The sequence below is a fragment of the Amblyomma mixtum genome, chromosome 3 (genome assembly GCF_055824585.1).
Source record: "Amblyomma mixtum isolate Tamu chromosome 3, ASM5582458v1, whole genome shotgun sequence".
NCBI classification, from domain to species: Eukaryota; Metazoa; Arthropoda; class Arachnida; order Ixodida; family Ixodidae; genus Amblyomma; species Amblyomma mixtum.
Window position 1 is genome coordinate 402,012,934 of NC_143014.1, and position 24,861 is coordinate 402,037,794.

Sequence of the window (24,861 nt, forward strand, 5' to 3'; positions counted from 1 at the left end):
GCACAGAAACGTGCGGGACATTATTGCGACAACTTAATAGGCAACTCCGGCGTTTTTTGTACCTGCTTCCCTGAACATCTCAGCTTGTTCGCTGAGGCTCTTGTTAATCATATGATCACACGATTTTGATAAGGCCGACAACAAAGATGAAACAATTCCGGTTTTTATTGTCTTAGAATGATGCAACTTGTAGTTCAACAATACTTTTCTGCCTTAGTAGGTAGTTCCAGCCAGTATGCCCCGTCTCAACTATCAAGTTGAAATCTAAAAACTGTAGGCTGGTATCGACCGTGATCTCAGTGGCGAACTGCAGACCGAGAGTATTTTCTTTCAATATCTTTGTACATCAGTCATCTGTCTAGAAAAGTTCGTTTTTTTACACAAAGAGAAGTCATCGACACAACGAAAACGTAACGTAACGACGTAAGGACGAGTCTGTGCTTGTCCCGTGTTTCCTCGGGTTTCAGTCTCTACGTATTTCGCGCTGTTTACCTTAAAAAATGTATAACCAACTCGCCCGTTTGGCCAGAGTGATCTTACATTGTTGTAGAAGAGATTCCAAGACCTCGGACAGAAAGACGCACCCGCGGTCGCTCAACAGTTCCCGGGGTGTTCCATTGCAAAGAATGAAGTGATGCAAGATGAAAGACGCAACGTTGGGCACCGTAGAACTAGGACGGGCCGTGGTGTCAGCCTATACCGTGTCAGGGGCTCGATGGCTACAACAACCCAGAGGTTGCCAGCAGCCATTTGAGGAGGTGGTCCGCAGAGGTCAATTGCAATGCGGTCAGAAGGCCAGGGAAGGGCAAGGGAGAGGCTGCATCAAGCCCACTGAGTGGTGACGACCGGGCTTGCGGCGTTGACTGCCATGGCGCGAGCGGACGTACTTGCGGACGAAGGTGAACATACCGTGCCAATAATTGCGGAGCCGGAATCGTGTGTATGTTATAAAGGCACCGGCATGAGTAGACTAACGGCTTGACGGAACGGTTTAACTGCACCTTGGGCGGCATGCTGTCCATGTATGTCTTCCGACCATTCCGACAAAGTCCGCAGCGGTGGCTCAGTGGTTATGGTGCTCGGCTGCTGACCCGAAAAACGCGGGTTCGATCCCGGCCGCGGCGGTCGAATTTCGATGGAGGCGAAATTCTAGAGGCCCGTGTACTGTGCGATGTCAGTGCACGTTAGAGAAACCCAGGTGGCTGAAATTTCCGGAGCCCTTCACTACGGCGTTTCTCATAGCCTCAGTCGCTTTGGGACGTTAAACCCCATAAACCATAAACCAAACAATTCCGACAAAGACAGGACCCTGCCCTCAATCACCTAGAGTGAAAACAGACTGATTTACAGGGCAAACAGCCTGAGGAGAGCTAGCCAAAATGGCGCTCTGAGTTCTGAATACCATGTCCGACCGTCAACGCAACCATCGTGCGCTGGCGGTGCCGCTGCTTCCGCTGCCCGTCTTCCTTTATAGCAGCAACAGATAGTGAGGATATTGATGGCGTGTTTTACTGAAATTCGTTCCACTCAAGACAGTCAGTGGAGAATGGACGAATGGCGACATTACGCGACAAATCAAAGCGAAACGCTGGAGGGGTGGCGGGGGGGGGGGGGGGGCAACCTGCGCTTCTGCTTGACGACATTACGCCTTATCACATGCCTCGGCAATAACAAGTTGATATCTGGGAATGCGCTCCATGGAGATTTACCATTCACCCTGCAGTTCAAACCTGGGTCCCATGGATTCTATGTCCTTCATAACCACAAGAAATTTCGTCGCGGGCAACGACTTCGTGATGGTATTGCCTTCAAGGGATTGGTAACAGGCTCCCTGTGGCAACGAAAAGTTCCTTCGGTTGATAAGCAGTTGGCTGTAATTATATCAGAAAGTTTTGTTTTCATATTCAGGTAGAAAATTTGATAACTGAACCCTCCTCGGATTATCCTCATCAGGAACGAACGGGTGTAAAAATGAGGGGAAAGGAGGGGGGCACTTGGTAAACGCATACAGTTACTCTGATTGTGTATGGCAGTAAAAAAATCTTTTTTAAATGTGAAAGCACCCTATCACGGTGGCTCACTTGCTTTGGCGCTCGACTGCTGATCTCAAGGTCGCGGGTTCAATATCGTTCGTGGCCGCTGCATTTCGATGAAGCCGAAATACAAAAACACCCTTGCGGTGTGCGATGTTATAGTGCCATGTGTACCCTTTTGTAGCTTCGGTACGTTAGGCCTCACAAAAATTTTAGGCGCTTGACACCACCGTTGTTTTACACTTTTTATAAAATCCCGCACAAAAGAGTTTTCAATACCTTATGTTTGGCGCATGATAGCCTTAGATGTTTATGCTACAGTAAACCCAACACAGCACAACGCAAAGGTGCAGATTGTTTTTCAACGTCGGTGCATTTTGATGTCAAGTAGTTTCTCGTAGTTTTCAAAGTACAGCAAGCCTTCCCCCCTCCTTCCACCCCCCCCCCCCCCTCTAATGATGGCAAAGACAGGCATATCGGCAGAAATATTTGCAGGTCTTGTGAAAAGGTGCTGTGAGGCAATAAATTCCCACTGAGTTATGAATGTGACTAAGTCCTATGCGAAACAATGCTTGGTCACTTTGAGGTCAATGCCTGCCTTTTTTAAGTGTCTCCGCAGGCAAGTTATTTCGACGAAAAGTGCCTTCTCGGACTGTAGTTATAGAAGGCTGGGAGTTTCGGAATATAACCCTTCAGTTCATTCCGAGCTAAATAAGGCGCTTCGGGAAGCGCAGCGTGCCCGCCACGGTCAGTGCTCTCGCCCATCCTCCTCCTCTGCTGGAGCTGCGCCCCCTTGAGCTTTGCGCCCGGTTGTCACCACCGTCGTGACGCCGCTGAGCACACAGTCTGCAACGCGGCACCCCGACACTAGTGGGGCAAGGTACAGCTAAGCACAACGCACGCTTCGCCTTTCGACTGTTGAGAACAGCGTCAGCAAGTCATAATAAGGTGTGGGTGCGGGCTTTGTGATCGATAGCAAACGTAAAGCGCGGTAAACACAGGGACGTAAGAAAGACGACGAAGCTCGTAAAAAGGAGCATCATGCAAACCTGCCTTTCGAATGTCCTCGGAGTCTTGCCTCCCCCCCCCCCCCCAGTTGAACTCGGGTTCAGGTCTTCCTCTTTTGTGGTGGTGGAGATGGGAGTCCGTTTGGGCGCGACACGTTGCAGGAGGGAGATGAGACGTAGACGAACTTCTTTGCGGAAATGTACAAGCTGGGTTTATTTACAACTATTTACACATATACACATCGACCAGGGTGGTCGCTAGCATTCAGGACGATCGGGAGTGCCAGGCCAGAGCTCGCCCCTACGAAACCCTGTCCTGCCTGGCCGACTGAACTCGCGCTACACGTAGCGGCTCCTCGTCCTTCGGAACGTGGCCAGCGCAAAGCTAGACCCTGTCCGTCTCGCGATTCCGACTCTCCACCAAGAGTCCCTGCCCAAGTCTCCCTCCTTTGGCGCCAAAACGCCTCCTTAAATAAGTTTCCCCAGCATTCTGGGGACCAACTTAGTGACCAATGAGAGATGGGCTTCTTACAACCAATCAGAGACACGCCGGTACCCACGAGCTTGTTTGCTCGCGAGGGCCGCATGCCTTTGAAGAAGCCGATAGCGCTTTTGCGCTTTTCCACACACAGTGAAACACTTTGACAATACCACAAAAGCACGCAAGCACCACTTCCATCAGCTGTGGCTCCAAACACTACAGGGTGCATCTGAGCCCTCTGGCCAGAGGCAGAGTAATCACAACTCGTTACCCGAATGACCACTTCCATCAGCTGTGGCTCCAAACACTATAGGGTGCATCTGAGCCCTCTGGCCAGGGGCAGAGTAATCACAACTCGTTACCCGAATGACCACTTCCATCCGGCCTCACGACCATTCGTAATTACACTCAGCTGCCTCCCACGCAAGCTTCCCCCTCAAGTGTCCCTGAAGTTTTCTTTCGCACTGTTCGACGCCGCGGTCGAAGGGTCATTGAACTTAACCCCGACAATAGCCGGGGTCCGCGACTCGTACGCACTGTCCGCGGAACGGATCCCCTTCCGGCACCCCTCGCTGCCATTGCTGCTTTTACCTTTTGGGGCGGCAGCCCTTTGACCCCAGCGTTTCCTCTGTCTGCTTAAGAGCTACGCCGCTTAAAACATCTTAAGATAAGGACCAAGTCGGCGGCGCCCGGGGGGGATATGGAGATGGCCCGCTGCCCGGCGGCCCGCAAACTCAACTCCCCCCCCCCCCTTGATTAACGAATGTTTCTGAAGGCAGATTTGAAGTCGAGCGGCTATCCCATCCATCTGCTTTGTGCTGTAGCTGAGGATATCCTCAAAAAAACAGAAGGTTCACAGTGACAAGGTGATCAAGAAAAATCAGAAAAAAAGGGTTGTAGATTTGCCATGCTTCCTTTCTTTGTCTCACAACATCATGAAGTTAACTCGGATTGTGGAAGTAAAAGTCCTGTCAGCACCTCATAAACTAAGCAGGCTTTGCAGGCTGACGAGCCCTTCGGGAAGTGAAAATGTAGGCTGTCAGGCACGACATGCCAACAAGTATGTTTATTGTGCTGAGGCTCTCGTCTATGAGGTACCGTTGTCATGCAGCTGTTTCTTCGTGGGCCAGAGCGGACGATTTGAGTACGAGCGTCTGCGAGAGGATGCCAACAGTGTGCGTCAGATGCGTGGAACGCTTTCAGTTCACTGCCGCTACTGTGACTTCGAGGGTGGCGGTCACTGTGCTCCGGATTTCGCACATTCTGTGTTGACAGCCATCCTAGGAAGCTATGGAGATGGACAGGACAAAGAGTGGCTGCGTAAGTGCACCATCAGCCACACTTCCGAAAAAAGGAGGTTATGTATGTCAGCATAAACCACTAAAATGACTTTCGTTTCGCATTGTACTTTATCTGTGATGGTGTCTTTTTTGTTCCCCTTTCATGTCTTTATATATTCTGACCTATCTTTGTAATAAGATTGAGGTGGAAGTTTGCGCTTGTCCGTCGTCTTTCTAACGTCCCTGTGTTCACCGCGCTTTACGTTTACTCAGCAAGTCTCCTGCGGATTCAGCCAGCTTAGCGTATACTGAAGCACACGGAGAGGACACATGTGTCATTTGGTTTCATTTACCGTGCTTTGCCCCATCGGAGTGCGGCCGTCTTCGACCAGAAGAACGACTCGCGTAAGATCGAGCACGAAAGGGCCCAATTTCCGGTGTCCCCTCACGTGCCCAGTGCCTCCGCGGCGGTCAGGGTCTCGTTCTCCGTGGTTCTCCTTTGGCGTGCCTGCCTCGCGCGTCGCGTGATGACGAACAGGTGTCGGCAAAATGAATGGGCCGCCACGAGTGCCTAAGAGATTATCACATGCGATCCTACCGCAGTCTGCGCTGCTTCGATGGCATCTTCCTCACCCTCAAGCTCAAACACGTGACGGGGGCGTGTCCACAAGGGAGAGGAAGTGTTGTGCGCAAAAGTGAAAGTTTCAGGCCGCGGTCCCGCCTCGGTGAGGCCGTACTATATAACTCGGCAGCGAGTGCGGCCGACTCTCCGCTCTGGCCGTTGTACGTTATGTAAATAAACCCCGTCGTGTTCTTTCTCCATCACCCAACTCCTTCGCTCAGCGGCCCTCCTGTCCTAGTGGAAAGGGCGTCCTTTCGACCAAGATTCTGTCGAGCCGCGACACCGAAACCCCCATCAAACACTGGTTGCCAGCGGTGAGATGAACCGGGTGGCAAGGTGCTGCATCTGTGGGGGAGTGTTTGGTTTTTGGTTTGCATCCTCCAGGCTTCAAATTCTGCGTTGATATTTGAACTGCTGGTTGATCGGATGTCTGTAGCACAGGGGTATAGTAGATCAGAATCAGCATTAGCGAGCAAGACCAGGTTTTAAATGGAACGACCACAGATATGATGAGGTTGTCGAGGGCAGGACAGTTGTTCTTGTGCGATGAGCTGGGGGTCACTGTGGATGAAAAAGCGATATTATTCATGTAATCAAGATTCTTTCAACGGAGCAAGAGGATGATTGTGAGATCGCTTGGGAAAATATGCAACGTTGGGTGAAAGACCAGGACAGAGAAAGGTAAGACGCAGAAGTGAAAGAAGCTTACGCAGCGAAGGGCAGCCCACAACGGGAAAAGCAAAATCTTGGAGGGATGGAGTGAGGCTACTTCTCAAACTGGACCCACAAAGTCTGTGACCGTAGGCGAGTTGGTTAATTGCGACACCGCGAGGTAAGCGGCAGAGAACACGTCCGACCGGTAGGCGCTCCAAGGAAAGCCGCAGTATCCGAGGCCGTGTTCGAGCAAGGTAGCCGCAGTGCAGATAGAGAGCATTCAGAGAAGGGGCCTACACGATCCGACTGCGAGGATTCCCCTCAGAGGAAGGTAGGAGTGGCAACGGAGGCAGTTAGTGGGGTAATTAAGAGTGAAGCCCTTTCAATTGAGTTGCTACAGGCGTCGAACCTGCAAGCCCGCGAAAAGGGACATTTCCCCAAAGGTGCAGGTTTAAAAAGAGAAACAATGCGGAACCGTTCAGTGTGTGTGAGTCGAGGCAGCTGCGAGTCGAGGCGTCACTACAGCGTCAGTGAAAGTGAAAGAGGTGTGGCTACTTCAGCGAAGCTGGCTATGAAGACTCATGACGGGTGATAAGCAGGCGGAAGAGAATTACCTTCAGTGGAGCAAACGGCGCAACTCGCGGGAAGCTGAAGGTCCGTCTATCAGCTGCGTGGAGCTGAAACTGTGCTGCGAAGCCAAATAGGCTAGTTTTGAACCGGATGAAGGTTTCCGAGGTGCGATGGAAAAACTATAAGAAGCTAGTTCTGATCTGGGGACACACGCTGAGCAGACTATTCGCAGAATAGGAAGACGGACAAAGGCGAAGGGTAAACAGAGAAATCGACTCATTTGTGCTCACAGCTGCTGATGTGAGCAAAGAACGGAAGGCGGCAGACACAGTAATGTTCCCGCGGTGCGCAACACAAACTCGCGGACACAGTTTCTGGCCAGGCGACAGGCATTAGTGGTTCAAAAGCTGACCGCAATGGCAGGAAATTAAACGCAAATTTCCCAGGCCGAACAGGTAAGAGGCCCCTGAAAATCTGTCAGTCCGCGAGAAGAATCAAACTGCGCTGTCCTGGGACAAAGGAGGCAAGAGAAAAAGCAGATAGGCCTGCGAGCTTGCTTGTGCTTGATTTGAGGGGGAACTATCGTGCAATATATGCGGATTCCCCGAACACTCCAGGAGAGAAAGACGCGTGTGCTGGGTTTTTCTTCGCATGCAGCCAGACAGGAGGCCAGGCGAAAAGTCGGACTCAAAGCGAAAGGCATGCGGCGGGAAGTGCTTGTTGCAGTCGGTTGTCGACCAGCAATTATGGGCTTTGCAAGCGCTGCCAAGGACCTCTACTCTTGTCGAAAGGGCGGAAAGACGCTAGCGAAGGCGAAGGGTGGGTTGGTTCCCTCTCCCTAAGCCCCTGCAGCTGAAAAGGTGGTCAGTCCGCGAACCCGACGCGCGCGGCTGAAAAGGCCATTGTTTGAGCGCGGCAGAGGGAAATCACCTTTGTCATAGACCATGCCTCTGCTTGGCCATTTCAGGTAGCCGATTTCTTTTTGTTATCTCACGTAAGGTTACTAAAGAAAGGTTACGAATTAGATTGAGTTTGTTTTTGTTTTCCAATTTCGACGCAGGAAAATTACATGCATGGGCGTGTCGAACTTGGTCGAGATACCAACGGCTTGTTGCTGAGTAAAGTCGAAAGTTGGGCTAGTTGGCGGACGTTCATCATTAAAAAATAGCGCAAAGGAAACATGAAAGACGGCTAGGACGGCGCAGACAAGCGCTATCTTAGCGCTCGTCTGCGTTGCCGTGTCCGTCTTATTTCTTTTAGTATTACGGAAATCTTAAAATTGGAAAGGCAATTAAAAACACACTAATGAAGATACGTTGATTAAACTTCGCACACTACACTAGCATAATGTCCTCTGCGGGTGGTAAAAATATCGATGCTGTGCTACCCGATAAGCGGCAGATATTTCCGCACAAAATAAAAATAACTAAATTTTGATATATTTAAAAGGTCGCCGATCAAATAAAATTCAACGAACGCACACACTGAAACGTAAAGTACTAGATTAATGTCTATTTTACACGTCCACATGAAACTGTCCTAATAGAAGTAGTTTCTTCAGAAAAGTTCTCTGAAGTAGGTCATGTCAAACAAACTGCCGAATTCGTCATCTGCAGTACCACCTCTTGCGCAGTTGTTAATGCAGTTACACTGTGGCGGTGTGCGTCAATTGACAGAGTGCACATTGTGTTTTCAGACGATGCTTACATAGCGCTGTTTGAACAACAACAACGCGCAAAATGCTCGCACGAACAATTCCTAAAAGGCAGCATTCGCGCTGCCGTAGTGGTATACCCGCTTGCGGCAGTGTAGGTGAGGCCTTTGCGAAAAAAAGAGAGAAGTGCCTGTATTTGAAAGTGGTGTGAACAGTTTTCTTCTCAGGGGTCTGACTTCCGCACTCACGCTTATCGCCGCGTGATTAGTTTGTTGATCGTGTTGTTCGGAGATTAAGCGAATGAAACGAGGCTGCAGAAGCATGCGGGCATTTGCTGTAGCAATGCTGTGTGTAGATGATTTTGACGAGTGGCGGAATAGAGACAATTATTTTAAGGAAGAATTGTGCTAGTACGCGAATGAGTATGGATTCAGAAAAGAAACTCTAACCTCCAAGAGCACGGTGACGTGGTTGGGCGGTCAATCAGCCGAGACAATGATGATGATGGACGACGGAAAAGCAGCCAAGGCCATCCAGTAACGCAATGAACAACTTCGGTTTTCTCTGCCCCCTCGATTTCTGAGCCCTAAGGTGGGGCTGCGGGCCTTGCACGGGGCGGGTCTAACAGGAGTAAATAAAGCAGCGACGGTTTGGACAGGTTTTGAGGTTTGGTACCCTCGGCAGCTTTGGAATCCGCGTACACCTCCCCACGACCGGAATGGAGAGGCGGCGGCCTGCTTCCTGTCTGCCGCCGCTGCACGATTGTGGCCAGGGTTGCCAGCTCCTAATCTCAAAAAATAGCAAATAAAATGATAAAAGTAGCCAAAAAGTAGCCAGTCTACGGCCACGGTCTCAAAAGTAGCCAGAATTGGCGCCAAGACACCAAAATAGCGTGAATGGAGGCAGGAAATTTACAGTTTAAAGACAGGGGGCAACCTATGGGACAACAGCGCTTGTAAATAACTTGGACGCATAAGAGGTATTTATGACATGACTTGAAAAGTGACCAGAATAAATCATTTTCTCCTCGGCAGAGCAAATACTTTGTGTTCTTTTGACGCAGTCATAGTTATTAATGCGTGAGCATTAGAGGGGACATGTCGCGATTTCGTGATGGGTAAACAAAGTGCACGAAGCCCTACGTGAAGCCCTTGTGAGTCCTACGTGAAGGCGTACGTGGAACTCTAGGACTGAAGCACTGCCTACCAGATTATGAGTACTCTCCCCACCATGGCTTGTGGAAGTTAAATTACTGGTTGGTTGAGACTGGTTGCTTGGGAAGAGCAACCTGGGCACAAGCCCCACCAATGGCAGCACCTGCCATCGCAGGGCAGTAGCGTATTGCTAAACCACTGCACCACGGCGCCAGGAGTGGTATGACTCTCAGCGATCAGTAAATGTATAGAATGACCAATTCCACGTATCTGGGCATTAACCCATTAATGCTATCTCGTCATGCCCTTAAGATGGAGCTCAAGTCTGATTAAGTCGCCGATCTTTGTCTGAAGCCTGCTTGACGTGTAAAATCGAGCCTCGAACCGAAACCGAAGTGAAAACCGAAGTGCCTGCACGACTAATTCGCATTTGGCCTAACCCCGCGAAATTGTTCCCCATTGATCGACAACAAGGCAGGTGCAACAGGATAATGGTGTTCATAAATAGCACTTCAAAAGTAGTCAAAAAGTAGCCAAGTAGCCAAGCTCAAATTTTTGTCGCCAAGAGCTCTCAAAAGTAGCCAGTTTGGCGCAAAGTAGCCAAACCTGGCAACCCTGATTGTGGCGTCGTCGGCGCGCCGGCGCAGAAGCATTTGCAGGTAGGTAGGCTGGAAACGCTGATTGGTCGATGGGATGCGCTTCTCCGTGACGTTTTTTCACTTCGCCCTCGTTCTCAACCGGACATAGCGTCAGCGCGCCTTTCTCGGCTGGTCCCTAGAGCATGGAGGAAAAAAAACTGCCCTAGAGCGCCTGGGGAATCGCTAGATGCACCCGCCGCGCCTCGCGTGCGTGGTGAGTCATTCGTTTCGTGTTCCTCGGCGCGGCCGTTTCGAGGCGTGTACAGCTATGGCGTTCGTGCCGGATCCGCTCGTCGGCGACTAGCCATGCAGTTCTTGCCTGCGGCTTTCGCCGTTTCGCCAGGAGCACGTGACTAGTGTCGTACTCGTTTTTTAAGTTTTTGCCGCGGCACTACAAGGATCCGCATCAGGTGCGCTTTGGGGACCGCCGTCTGACAGCCATGCTGACGCGCTTGTCGGGCGTGCGCACTGCGCATTCTCAACCCCGAGGTAAGGGCTGAGCTACATTGTTGCAAGTTTTCTCGTGCATTGAGGACTCGCCAAAGTGCGGCGCTTATAACGAAACTTTTTTTTTGCAGCATCGTTTCCTGGATATGCTTCTCGGAAGCCGAAGTCATTGTTCGCCGCGGACGCTGGGCCTACTGCTCACTGCGCCGCCACGCCGCTGTAGTTTGACGTTGAAGAGCTCCTCCAAACGGCCCTTTTCAGGGCCACTTCATTGCTTCCTGGCAGATTGCGGACATCCAATCTCGCGGCCGTGTTCCCTCTCTTTGTCGAAATCGGCGCCAGACATCGGAACCCGCTCTAGGCCTCGTTGCAGGGTTAAACGAATGCAGTGGGGCTTTAGAGAAGTCATGACTTGCGCTTGGCTTAGCTATATCATTCACCCAGTGCAGTGTACCTTTGCTTCTTTAGCGACCTCTCACGCTTTGTCGAAATCGGCTTTAAAGCTCACGCTACGCCTCGTTGAATGGGTTAACCGAGTGCAGCGCCTAGCTTGGTTAGTTTGTGTTCTAGCCTGTAAACAGTGCACCTTTGTTCGCTCCTTACTTTTGTTCTTTTCAGTCGTTTCCTGAATCCGTCCAAAGAGCCGGGCTTGCCGGTTGATTGTTCGCCGTGAATGGAACCACGAGGCGATCGCATCTGCATACAGCACGACTTTGTTCCCTCGTGTTTTTTAAATAAAAACATCGAATGTCGTGCTAGCGTCCAAGGATTGCTTCGACAGCTCGGGCAAAACAACGAGGACTGCGCACGCCGTGTCGTCGCTGCTTAGTGAGGAGGCACAAAACGGATGTCGTCCTTACTAAAGGCCCTTCTCGGGGCCACCTCAGTGTTTCCTGGCAGACCACGCGCTTTCCGCCCGTGTACCTGTTCCCCTCATTTCCAGTCATTCGTAAGTTGCATATCAATGAATTAATAAATCAGTCAATGCACTTTATTTACCAGAAAAATCTGGCTGGTCACCGTGGGCTAAAAGCTGTGTACACAGCTTGACAAGGCCCAGAGGACCATTAGATGAGTTTTGAACGTAAGAAAAACAAGTTGCTACTTTAAAAGAACATGGAAAGTACACCAAACAACATAAGAGATACACAGTAAAGAAAACACTGACAGCAGACATACAGTATCAATTTACGCTATAATACATACAAAAATTACGACATTCAGCATTATGGCACGAAATATAAGAACAGCACATGAGGTAAAATAGGGAATGCAAGTTACAATAGTACAAATAGATTAGCTGTTTACATATGCATAAAAGGAGTCCTCGGCTCCTTGGGCCTAAAATCGGCTGTGCGCTTATATAAGTATAGGTTCTTCAAATCCTGCAGAAGGCTTGAGTTTGGAACTGCTAATATCAAAGAAGATTTAGAAGAACTTCAGTTTGACGTAGGTGGTGCATAGTACTAGAGAAAACAAACAATAGCGCCTACAATGACAAACAGAGAAGAACGATGCAGGACAAGCGGTATCCTGCGCTCTACAGTATGGAACTTTGTGACTGAAAAATGAACCTTCACGTCAGTGCAATATGAGTTTTTAAGCTGTCTATAAAGCGTTATTACAGAAAGAAAGAAATATTAGTGAATGTTGTGTGCGAGGCTTGCATATTACTCTGTATTTGTTTATTTATTTACGTTACCCCTCAAGGTCAGTGGCATTACACAGGGGGAATGGTAAATATACAAAAACTGAGAGAAAAATAGAATTGATTACATGAATGTTAAACAGCGCCTGAATATACAATGTTAGCGAGTGCTGCGCGGAACTGCTCATAATTTTCAGTGCCGGCAACTTCTGCGGGAAGATGGTTCTGGTCGCATGAGGTTCGCGGCCGGAATGACATCGGGAAGCATTTCGTGTTGCATAACACACTTCCAACTTTGTGATCATGATCAGTGCGGCGGGATACAGAAATTTTCTGAAGGAGGAGGTGACCACGAAGAGCGGGATGATGGTACAGCTTGTGGAAGAGGGTGATACGAAACACTTTTCTACGCGATGTCAGTGATGGGAGGCAGATATTAGACTTCATAGTAGTTATACTCGCTGTGCGGTTGTAGTTAACAAGGATTAAACGCACAGAGTTGTTTTGCACCAGCTCAAGATCATTACTGAAGTTGTCATGAGCAGGGTGCCATACAGGTGTTGCATACTCCAGTTTTTATCGTATTCGTGTTTGATAAAGCAATAGTTTCAAATTAGAAGGAACGTTAAATAAGTTGCGACGTAAGTAGCAAGGCATTGTTAAAGGGCCCCTGCCCACCCCATAATCCCAGACACTCTCTACCTCACTTTGAGCGAGCCTCCTCTCCTTCCATTCCCTCCTCGAAATTTTTCTCTCCCGCTCCTCGTCGAGTAGGCTCGGCAAGGCAAAATCACCCCTTCGTTCTCCGGTGTAAGCCGGAGGCATGGTGTCTGTGGAGTGCGTCACAGGGCGACGTCATGGCCCCGCCTTCAATAGAATTCTTTTCTTGGTTTTTGCATTTTCTCCGCACACTGAACGATCGAGAGGCGCGATCGGCTCGACCACCTAGACTTGTTAGCGAGCGCATCCTTTCATACATCTGTTTGTCATTCCCAGTTAACGAGCCACCTTTTCATTTTCTTTTAGGCCTCCCCACCGTTTCACGAGCGGAGGGGCGGAAGTCGGTTGTGTTCGAAACACACGGCAAAGCGCGGACCCGGCAACCGCCCGTTTGCTTTTCTCCATGTGTGTTTGTGTTCTGTGTGTTTGTGTCTTTTCTCCGCTCCAAAGCATATGTCATTCATTGGAGTCAAGGCGTACGCAAGATGCACGAAAGATAAGCGGTGTGTGTGCGGAGCGGTCAAGTGGGCGAGCGAGGGAAAGGCTCTGCTGCACTAGTAATTAAAACCTTGTTTTGGAGGGCTTGCATAGAAGAAAAAAATCTGAGAAGGGAGCGCGTACGCAGAGCGTCTCGTGAGGTGATCACGGTGGGGGGAGGGGGGGGCGAACCAACTCCCTCAGTTTTACTATTTTTTACTTTTTATGGCTAGGGTTCAAGGCTGTCGCCGCACGCTCCCTCCGCAGTTTTTTTTTTTTTGTTCCTTCATGCGGGTTTGTAGGCATGAGCCAGAACAGAAGGCGCTGCGGAAAGCCTTGTGCAGACGACGCGACGCCAAGGCTACGCCCAACCTTCTCCCGTCAGTCAGAACGATGCACCAATGGAGTGCCTTTAGCGAAAGTAGCCCCCCTTGACGTCAGCGGGGTTCAGAGTAATGGGCCGGGCCCGTTTTTGTTGAAGGAAAGAACGAGCGGGCTTTGATTTGAATTTTCGCAGCTTTTCGGGGCGCGCATGGCTCTAGTATTTTGCAGAGGTTATCTTCGATGCCTCATCTATGCAGTGGGCTTGTTTTTCAAAAATGTCCGGATCCTGGGCAGTGGCCCTTTAAGGTCCTAGTACACGGGCCTGGAAAGAATACTTCCCGACGTGTGTCATCGGGAAGCAAGATGCGGTGTCAAGGTCGAAGAACGCGGGTCTGGGAGAGATTACCACAAGACGTGGGTCGTCGTTAAGCAAAGACGCGGCGAAGGCTAAGCACCGGCGGAAGCAGCGGCGACTGCAGCGGCGTCCAGTGGCCGAGTCTACCAGGGGTCGCCGAACGCCGGAGCGGTGCTGACAAGATCAAGCTGTTGCTGCTAATCGAAACACGGCTGTGTGCGTCGACAGAGGCCTCGTGCTTCGGACATCCGGCGGGGGAATGCGAGGACGGTCGTTCACCTGCTGGGAGGCAACAAGCAGAAGACTTGCCGCCATGATCGAAGTGACCCATCAGTGTTTGATGACTGTGTTTCTTCCCCTTCCCATCTTCCGAGCTGAGAGAGAGCCAGCACCGCCTCTGACGTGGGTGGTTCCACCAGCGTCATCAACTGGCCATTCTATTGGACAGCGTTCTTGCTTAATTCCCCAGTCAAGGGATCTGGAGAATGCAAACGTTATTTAACGGGATGTTTTTTGGTGACCAGAGCACTCCCGTCACTCCCGTTTCGACTGTAAATATGTGAATAAACCTTCTGTACAGTTTCCTCCTCAATGGAGTTCTCCATCGTCCTTCCGAGCCGGGACCTGCGTACCTGAACCACCCTCTCAACTCCAGGGCCCCTCCGACTTCAACAACTGGTTGGCAGCGGTTGGATCGACCATGCTTCGTGGTGCTGCTTCTTTGGGTGAGTGCTCGGACTTTGCTTGAGATTTGCGAGGCTTCAAATGTTTGGGTAATAACTTTTGAACTCCTGGGAATCGAGAGAAGTTGTTCGGTGAGGTGTGTGTGTGGTAACCTCACGACAATAGTTGAACAGCAAAGCCGGGGCTAGGAGCAGCAAGCATGGATCTCATGACATGGCCGGAGGCGGATTTGCTAGCGCTGTGCGAAGAGTTGGGTGCGGTAGTACAGGAGGAGATGGAGAAAGCTGATATTTGTAAATCGCTTTTGGAAACTGCCGATGAGGAAACAATTGAGTTTACTTGGGAACTCCTCAAACCCGAGCTAAAAAGAATAGAAGAGCAACGGGTAGCGGCAGAGCAAGAGAAACGGGAAATAGAGGAACAGGAGCGGCGGTTGAAAAGAATGCAGCTTAAAGTTGAGACGCTATACGAGGCGCAGTCAGGAATGAGGGAAGCGGAACTTCGACGAAAGCGGAGAGTAAGAAGGCAGAGTGCCAAGAACATGCGCAAGAAGGCAGTCTTAAACTTTGCAAGAAGGCGGAACAGGCAGAGCACATCAAGCGCATCATGGCAAAAATCGACCAGAGCATTGTCAGGGGAGACTGGGATGTGACGCGATCTCGGCTGGGAGCTTTCAAGAGAGGCGAAAGCATTTCAAAATTTCTTGACATATTTGAAAGCATCAGTGAGAAGACTAAATTAGACAAGGAGATTTGGAGCTACATGCTTGTGTCCCTTTTGCCGCCTCAGCCTGCTAATGTCGTTCTGAGCCTGTCCGATAAGGATATGGATGACTACAGAACAGTAAAGACTATTCCGTCACTTCGGAGCTAGGACAGAGTGCCTAAGCGACCGGATGCGCTCCAATGCCAGAGTGAAGGAACCAATTAGGCGCGATGTGACTTCTGTCCAGAGAAAGCCCGATAAGCATCAGAAAGTCGCGGAATGTAAAGATCTCAACGCTGCGAAAACGAAACAGGCGCGTGATCGGCCCGAGTGGGAACGAAACGCGGCTGCTCCTGAGAGAAATTCCAAAGCTGCCAGACAACCATTGCCGAGCTGGATCGACGCGACGCTCGGATAGAGGGAGAAGGTACAGGTAAAGGGGAGAACCTGACACCAGAGTGTAAGAAAAAGGCACGCGAAATCGTTGCCGAGCCGGGTCACCGCGTTGACATGAAACGGGGGTCAGTGCAAGCGGGCGACCGGCTAAGAGATAAAGCTGAAAAAAGGGAACACCCGACCCGACAGCTTAAGGCATGCCAGACCGTGGCCGAGTTGGACAAGCGCGACGCCACGAGAAAGAAGTTTGTTCGGGCGTCCAAGCGGCACGGGCGTGAGAACAAAAATGTAGAGGTGCCCGAATCTATAGGTTCCAAATGTGAAATCTAGGCTAGCCTTAAAAAGTGTGCACAAAACAGTGCAGAGTGGTGCCACCGCAAGGTGTGTGACAGAGATGAGCCAGGCGAGCTCCAAGGCAGTGAAGAAGACGCGCAAACGACAGAGGACAATACTCAGGGAAATGAGTCGCCTAAACCAGAGGCAGTGAAACGTCCCGCGGTCGATTGCGTAGAGGTAGTGCGTAGCTGCGACGCCAGCGAGATAGTTCGTCAACCCGGAGAAAAGTGTGCCCTTAGTAGGTATGAGAAACCTAAGGAGCCGGTTGTTGATCCCGAGGTGCACGCGGGAGGCTCGCAGCAAGGAGATAGCGCACCACTGCCGGAGCAGAAAGAAATTAAAGGCTCTTATCTAGAGTTAGCAGTGCGGACGGTCACTGATGTAAAGAAAGGTGGGGTGATTCGAAAGCCTAAAGAAAGGAACCGCACTGCGTATCAGAGAGTAGGTTCTGATCGTGCGACGCGTGCGAAGAGGTCAAAGAACAAACCCCACACAACTGCCAGGAAATTGTCTTCTAAGGAAGAAAATGGCGGTAAGCCCACAAAAAGGTCGCGACATGCAAAAGTGGCAGAGTCGTGTAGTCTAGAGACAAGTGCGGTCAGCTCTCGAAAGGGGAGAAAAGTAAAAGTAAAGAACTCTGGCTGTAGAAATATCCGACCGCGCGATTCCCTGAAAATGAGTGGCATGATCCCCAGGTGAAAGAAACGACGTCGAAAGCTATCACGGCAAGTTTGTAGTGCCAGGCTACTGAAAAGGGCGCGGAAAACTCGTTTGCGTCTGCCCTGTCAGCAGACGGGTAAGAAGGGGGACAGTGCAGCCAGCTCAAACTGTGCAGGGGGGACAGGCCATCCTATTGCTCGCAAACCATTGTGTAGTATGGTTCCGCACTGCGCGCGCTGCCGACGCTTTCGCAGTCTCTGGACGGGGCACACAGACGGAGACAGTGGTCAGGAAGTGACTAACGCGAGGGGCGACTTCATTCGTCACGCTTCAGCAGCTAGAGGGAAAGTCAGACGGACGCGATCCCGGAGGGCGCGGCTGAAAAGTTAATCCCTGAGCGCAAAGGAGAGGGAAATTTTGCTTATCCTTTCCTTTTTTGTGTGTGAGCGTTTTGAAAGAGTCGTTTGTATGGTTCGAACATACGATGCCAGGCTACCGCTCAGTGAAAGTTTCTGCTGGGTCCTCGAGAGTGAATTGTTAGGACCAGTAACTTTCTTTTTAGTTGTGTTTACGATTTTCCCTTAGGAGGAAAGGGAAACAAGAGTGAAATGCAAAGTTGGTTCATTTTGCCAAGAACATAGTTGACTCTCACACGTGTAGTGAACTGTCATGCTGAGACAGAATGTGTTGTTATGACAAGTCAGGTAATTGAGAATAAACTGTGTCTGGCGAGTGCATTTGAGGTGCGATTTTGCACAGGTTGTTTCTTTTTTACAATTGTTAGCCGGCAGTATTCATCGACTTTGACGGAAAGAAGCCTAGACTGACGGAAAGAAGCCGGCAGAGCTTAGTGTAGGGGCACGTGGCTTGAATGACTTGAATAACAGGACGCGGAGTTGTTATCTCCTCGTAGTGTCTCAATTTCGAGATAGTAAACTTTTCGACAGAGTTTCCTCGGAAAGATCACGTAAGGATGAGCTGGGCAAAGTTTTGAACATAGACAGACCCTTTAGTTGACAGAGGGTATTGGGGTGATTTCAGCTTTGCAGTTTTGAACGAATTTTTAGTTGTGGGTCAAAGCTTTGAGAGACCACACCTAAACCGTGCTACGTGGCGGTTTGACTTCGGCGGTTATGAGGTTACATGCAGTCTCGCTTTACAACTACTACTGCTGTCAACTGCAAAATTTTGAGTTCAATTTTAGGCTTCCCGTTTGTATTGCATAACAGCCTGGCGGATCTCGAGTGAATTTCCTCGCACTGCCTGGGGAGTGGCACTATGTTGTGTGGTTGTTTTCGACTAATGCCTCCCTTCTGCGAGGATTAGGACTCTGCTGTGTGCTCGCAGCGAAAATCAAGAGAGGCATCCCACTCTAGAACTCAAGCCCATCTCTCCTCGGTGAGTGATTGTGACCACTGGCCGGTCGAGATTCTCCTGGCCGCGCAGGAGCTGTTAAGGTCCTATAGTACACGGGCCTGGAAAGACTACTTCCCGACGTGTGCCATCGGGAAGCAAGATGCGGTGTCAAGGTCGAAGAACGCGGGTCTGGGAGAGATTACTATCAGACGTGGGTCGTCGTTAAGCAAAGACGCGGCGAAGGCTAAGCACCGGCGGAAGCAGCGGCGACTGCAGCGGCGTGCAGTGGCCGAGTCTACCAGGGGTCGCCGAACCCCGGAGCGGTGCTCACAAGATCAAGCTGTTGCTGCTAATCGAAAGACGGCTGTGTCCGTCGACAGAGGCCTCGTGCTTCGGACATCCGGCGGCGGAATACGAGGACGGTCGTTCACCTGCTGGGAGGCAACAAGCAGAAGACTTGCCGCCGTGATCGAAGTGACCCATCAGTGTTTGATGACTGTGTTTCTTCCCCTTCCCATCTTCCGAGCTGAGAGAGAGCCAGCACCGCCTCTGACGTGGGTGGTTCCACCAGCGTCATCAACTGGCCATTCTATTGGACAGCGTTCTTCACGCTTAATTCCCCAGTCAAGGGATCTGGGGAATGCAAACGTTATTTAATGGGATGTTTTTTGGTGACCAGAGCACTCCCGTCACTCCAGTTTTGACTGTAAATATGTGAATAAACCTTCTGTACAGTTTCCTCCTCAATGGCGTTCTCCATCGTCCTTCCGAGCCGGGACCTGCGTACCTGAACTACCCTCTCAACTACAGCGCCCCTCCGACTTCAACAGCATGCGATTAGCATTTTCAGTTATGTTCTCGGTATGAAGAGACCAGTTAAGATAATAAGTAATGTGGACGCCGATGCATTTATATGACGAGGCTGATTCCAACGAAATGTTATCGATGTAGTAATGAGGTGGGACGGAAGTTTTTCTAGATACACGCATGACTTTGCATTGGTTCATATATAGCTGCATTCACCATTCTTCGCATCAGCTCCCTTATTGTGTTGAGGTTTGCCTGAAGTCAGTGGCGGTCTCGTCAAGTAGCCCCCTGCTTTGTACGTTCACCTTGTTAGCGGCTGTCTTATTTCACACAATTCCACGTTCTACACGTTGATAGTTATACGAGCACAATTCGTAGTGATCGTCGAGGTATCGTATTTCTGCCGTGACCCCACCGTTGTCTTGCCATGACGGCGATAGCGGTGCCATTCACCTGCGGATGCGGTGGCCAGCAACCTCGTCGGGGGGTGAAGGGAGCCACCCATTCATGTATTTATCCCCCCATGGGACACAGCGACGCCAGCGAGGGGATCATCCCTTTTTGGCTTGACAAGGAGCGCCGACCAGCCGCCTTGAAGGCGGGGACTGAGGGTGGAACAAAGCCACTTCCCAGAACTGAGTAACGAAGGCCGCTAATCCCACTGGTAAAAAGTCCGGGCAGGTGCCTTGACCTTCGTGGACATGTCGTGGCGGGATATCTCAGCCGTCGACTTGTTTCCCCTGGTATCGAAATGAATATTGCTCGCATAAACGTTAACATTCAAAGATTGAGTAATGGTATAACATCTATACCTTTCGCCATTTATTTTTCAATAACAAAGCACACAAAAATTTTTGTGTGAATAAAATAAAAAAAATCGTTGTTTCTATTTTGTTTTTTGATATACAGCAGTCTGCCCGCTCCCCCTAAAACCACTCTCTGGGACCGCCACTGGCTGAAGTATTGTAAGGTTGTTAGCGTTGGTTATTTCTCTAAAAATGACGCAAACATCAGCGAATAGGTGAATATGAGAGTCCATATGAGAGCGAGGATCATTAATTTTAAATCAGGAACAGTAGGAGTCCAAGAACTGAACCTTGTGGAACTCCGGAAGACACCTCTGTAAAACTGGTGTTATAACCGTTACCAAAAACTAATTGTGAGCGATTAAGTAGACATTCAATCCATATAAATAAGTTACAGTCAATATTAAGGTGTTTTAGTTTTTAAGGCAAAAGATTGTGACATACATTGTCGAAAGCCTTTGAAAAATCCAGTAATATACAGTCAGTTAGTGATGATAAGTCTAGAATACAGTGCAATGCATGTGTAAATTAGCCTTAGTCGCTTTGGAACGTAAAACCCCATAAACCAAACCAAACTATATTAACTGTGTTTCGCAAGAGTAAGGTTTTCGAAAACCATGTTGCGCTTACATAAAACAGGAGTTCAATGAAAGGAATTTAACAAGGTTGGTGAATATTATATGTTTGGACATTTTGGATCAAGTACTGGCAAGGATATGGGACGATATGCTTTGCTGCCGGATTTGTAGACTACTAACCACCTTTCCGATCTTCCACTCAGTAGCAGTGTTGACTGGTCAATGCTGGAATAGTTTGGTTAGTATAATGGGCGAATAAGCTGCAGTGCTTTTTAAGAACTTTGCGTTAACGCAGTCATAGCCCGGAGCGGAATGAACACTGTGTCCATCAATAAGCTTATTCACACCAGTAGTAGCAACAGTTATAAGTGGCATGAAAACATAAATGAAGTGGTGAGTTATAGGCATATGTATACATCAGATATGGCTTGTAAAGTTGTCAGTGAATGCGCGGTTAAGAATCGTGGCGCAAATGTCGGAAGGGATGGGGTCGTCTAATGGGTCAGATAAGGCAAAGCTATCGTCGGTGGAAGAACTAATGACAAGCCCGAAATTTTCACATTGGTGGTTACATGTGAGTGGAAGTGCTTTTAGCTCTTTTGAGCGCCTTAACATACATGTTGGAAGCCGCTGAATACGAAGTCCATCGCTCACTAGTTGGCGAGAACTTTGCGATTCGGTAGAGGCTTTCTTTTTGTTAGATAAACGTTTAATGTGATTATTACACCAGCGAGCTATTAAGTGGGTGGTAACAGTGCATTGAGGAGTGTATTGTTCTGTGAGTTGGGTGACTATTGCTGTGAACCAGCTCCAGTTGGTCTGAACGCTGCGGAAATCAAAGCTATGGGAAAGCATCGATAAAAAAAAATAGTTCATTATTTATCGCCGGAAAATTTGCTCCGTTGTAGTCTCGTATTATTATTATTTTCTTTTTGTTAGTGTTCGGAGTAGCTAGATTAATGTCAAAGTGCATTAGCAAGTGGTCGCTGACGCCTGGCAGATATGTAATAGGTGAGACTAGGTCAGGTCGATGTGTCAGGATTAAATCTGGCGTATTCTCCGCGTTAGCTGTTATAGTGGCTTGTGTGCACAAATGCACTAACGAGAATACTGAGCGCACATCTAAATATTCGCGACTTTGAGACGAGAACGGAGACATTAAAGGGGAGTTGGTATTCCATGTTATGTTCGAAAAAATTAGATCGGCAAATAAAAGAAAACTGAGATAGATCATGGTGCTTTGTTTTTGTTTCCATAAAAAAGTATGGCAACAGATAGGGAAAGGCTTAAGTGACCGTGATCGAGGAGGTTAGACTGAAAAAAATTCAGGGGGCACTTTGGCTCTCTAAAGTGCTGCAAGGCGAAAGCGTTTCCTGGCACACTGTTTGTTTTTATTTACTTTTGTTTTTCATATTCTTTTTATTTTGTCTCCTATCTTGTTTTTATTGCTTTTTATTTTTATTTTCATATTCTATTTTATTTTACTTTTATTTTTCCTTATTTTCTTATTTTTATTTTCCTTTCCTTCACTTTATTCCTTTTATTTTATTTATGATCCTATGCATTCACTAGACGCGCATTTATTTGTGCTGCAACCTTGCGCCTTCGTGGCGGAGTGGTAGCGTCTCCTCTTCAAATGCCAAAGGCCCTGGTTCGATTCCCACCCTCGGCGCAGTTTCTTTTTAAGCAGTGACGCCGAAAGGCGGACAAATCTGCCGATGCGTCTGTCGACACGGCTGCCGACGCGTCTGTCTGTCGACATTCCTGCCGACGCGTCTGCTAACGACAGTATGAGGCATTAAAGGCTTTCGCCTTAAAATAGTACAACAGCTTGAAACAGGTCTCCACATCATTCGTATATACTAGGACATTGCAGGAGCCCGGACAAAGGAAAATGCCAAAACACAAATTACGTTTGAATTGAGATCATGGCAGGAAAGTGGATGAAATGTAGCTAACCCGCCGCGGTGGCTCAGTGGCTATGGTGCTCGGCTGCTCACCCGAAAGACGCGGGTTCGATCCCGGCCGCGGCGGTTGAATTTCTTTGGAGGAGAAATTCTAGAGGCCCGTGTACTGTGCGATGTCAGTGCACGTTAAAGAACCCCAGGTGGTCCAAATTTGCGGAGCCCTCCACTACGGCGTCTCTGATAGCCTTAGTCGCTTTGGGACGTTAAACCCCGTAAACCAACCAATCAAATGTAGCTAAAAGAAGAATTGTGAAGAGAAACAAAGAATGTAAAGCCAGAAATATGCGTATCAAAGAAGACATTGCACTGAGAAAATGGACAGCATGAAATAAATGAGCAGCACAAGTGCAGCGTACAGGTCTTTATCAAAGAATTTACTTTTTTGTTTATTTACCACCTCCTGTTGGTGTTCGCTCCATAAAGGCATTATCAAAATTATCATAATTTTCAGTTTTATTTGCTTAGGCGAACGTTAGAGCAATAAGAACTTGGTTCATAACTGCACTTCAAATATTGCCATAAATCATCATACTCTTCGTCCTGGGTCACAAGAGCTGGGGCTTCATGAGATAATTATTATGGTGCATTAACAAAAAATTCAACATGCCGTCATCATGTAAGGATTAAATACTGGCACTGAAAAAACACCGCATTTTGAAAATTTTCACTGGCAGGAGGGAGTAACTTTCTTAACTGCGATGTTTTGTTCCTAAATAAATGAAAGACGTGCATGCTGACCTCTTACACCTGTTTTGCAGCAAAAACAATTCGAAAAATATGTAGCGTAAGATATAACACTAATTCACTGTGAAGCTTGATGCCTTGATTGGTCCAGTAGAGTGGAGGGCTGGACGAGTTAATTGGTGCACGATTGTAGAAAGAAAACCAGCGCAAAGGACGGGGACACAGAACTGGGAACACAGAACACAGCCTCGTCCTGTGTTCCTGTTCTGCGTCTCCGTCCTATGCCCTTGTTTTTTTTCCTTAATTGGCCATGCACTTGTGCCAATTTAAGTGCACTTCCTGTGAATTTTGCACAAACGTAGGTTATTTTTGCATTCACCATTTTAATAGACTCAGTTGTTTTATCATTTGGTCACTTCAGAAGAGAGGAGTTAGTATAGAAGTAAAATACTTGGATAATACAAGGAAATAGCTTGCGATGAATTTTCTCATATTTTAATTGTGCCCGATGGGAATGCATTACCTGCCATACGGTGTTACTCAGAACCAAACACCCAGGGCTCTAAGCTGGGCAAAGCATGTATCATATGTGGAAGAGTGAATATGGTCATGGTGCGCTGGGCGTCTTGCATGCACAGCAGGAAGTGCTTTGTGTCTAGACCATCCAGGAGGGAATGCACAAGGACGGGAGGAGTACAAACGCTAAAAAAAAAAGCTAGTTGGGGCTCGAAAACGCCTTTTTGGTTCTAGCAAGTACCAACGTTGGGGAAAAGCAACCAGTTTTGGGCGCCTTGAAGGGTAAGAAGAATGGAAGGTTCTGGGAAGCGTAGGAAGGGCTGCGTACAGCGCACGCGAGGTTGCGCGGTCACGGTGTCCAGGGAAGCTTTTCAAATGAATTACGGTATTGCTAGAAGGCTGGTCGTTGACCGAGGCCGACAAGGAGAACTTTCACTACCCGCCCCAGATGTCTATATTTTCTTGGAGCAGCACCTGGGGAAAGGGTTAAATTCTTACACTCGCCACTGTCGGTATCCAGCGAAGGTAACGATAAGAAGTACTTGAAGCTGGGCTTGTTGGTGCATATTCGTGAAAGACATGAGAGCGCAAAACGGGGACACGGACGAGGAAGGGAACAGGACGAGCGCTGCCATTACAACAAAACCGCCTTCTTTGTCTGCCTGCACGAGCTGCAGATCTTTCGCTCTAAAAAACGAAACGACCTTCGCAGTGGGATCAGCTCGATGGCTGGGAGGGTTTGGACCCTTACTGACCTGGTGAGGGTGTCGACGCCGTCCAAGAGGCACCTTTCCTGGTTTTCCTTCGTTGCTTTTTGGCCAGTCGTCGGTTGAGGGCCAGCCATTCGTGTGGCTTAAGCTTGGCTTGTACGCTGAATTTTGGTCCTTCCTTTAGGATGGTAGAAAATTGCCGTACCGGAAATTTTCTTGCTCCACTCTTATCGGCCGCCGCGGTGGCTCAGTGGTTATGGTGGTCGGCTGCTGACCGGAAAGACGCGGGTTCGATCCGGGCCGCGGCGGTCGAATTTCTATGGAGGCTAAATTCTAGGGGCTCCTGTACTGTGCGCTGTCAGTGCACGTTAGAACGGGCATAATTTTCATGAAGCTCCTTTCTACAGCAGGCTAAATGGCTCTTGAAGGACTCACGTGTGCAGGGGTCAGCGTTCAGCCAAGTACGCTTTCGAAACTCACAATGAGGTGAAAAAATATGAGGAAATCACCATCTCAGATGTTTGGACTGTCCTGTCACGGCCAACCTGTACTCCCACAATTTAAAAACAATAAAAAATTTCAGAACTTTATT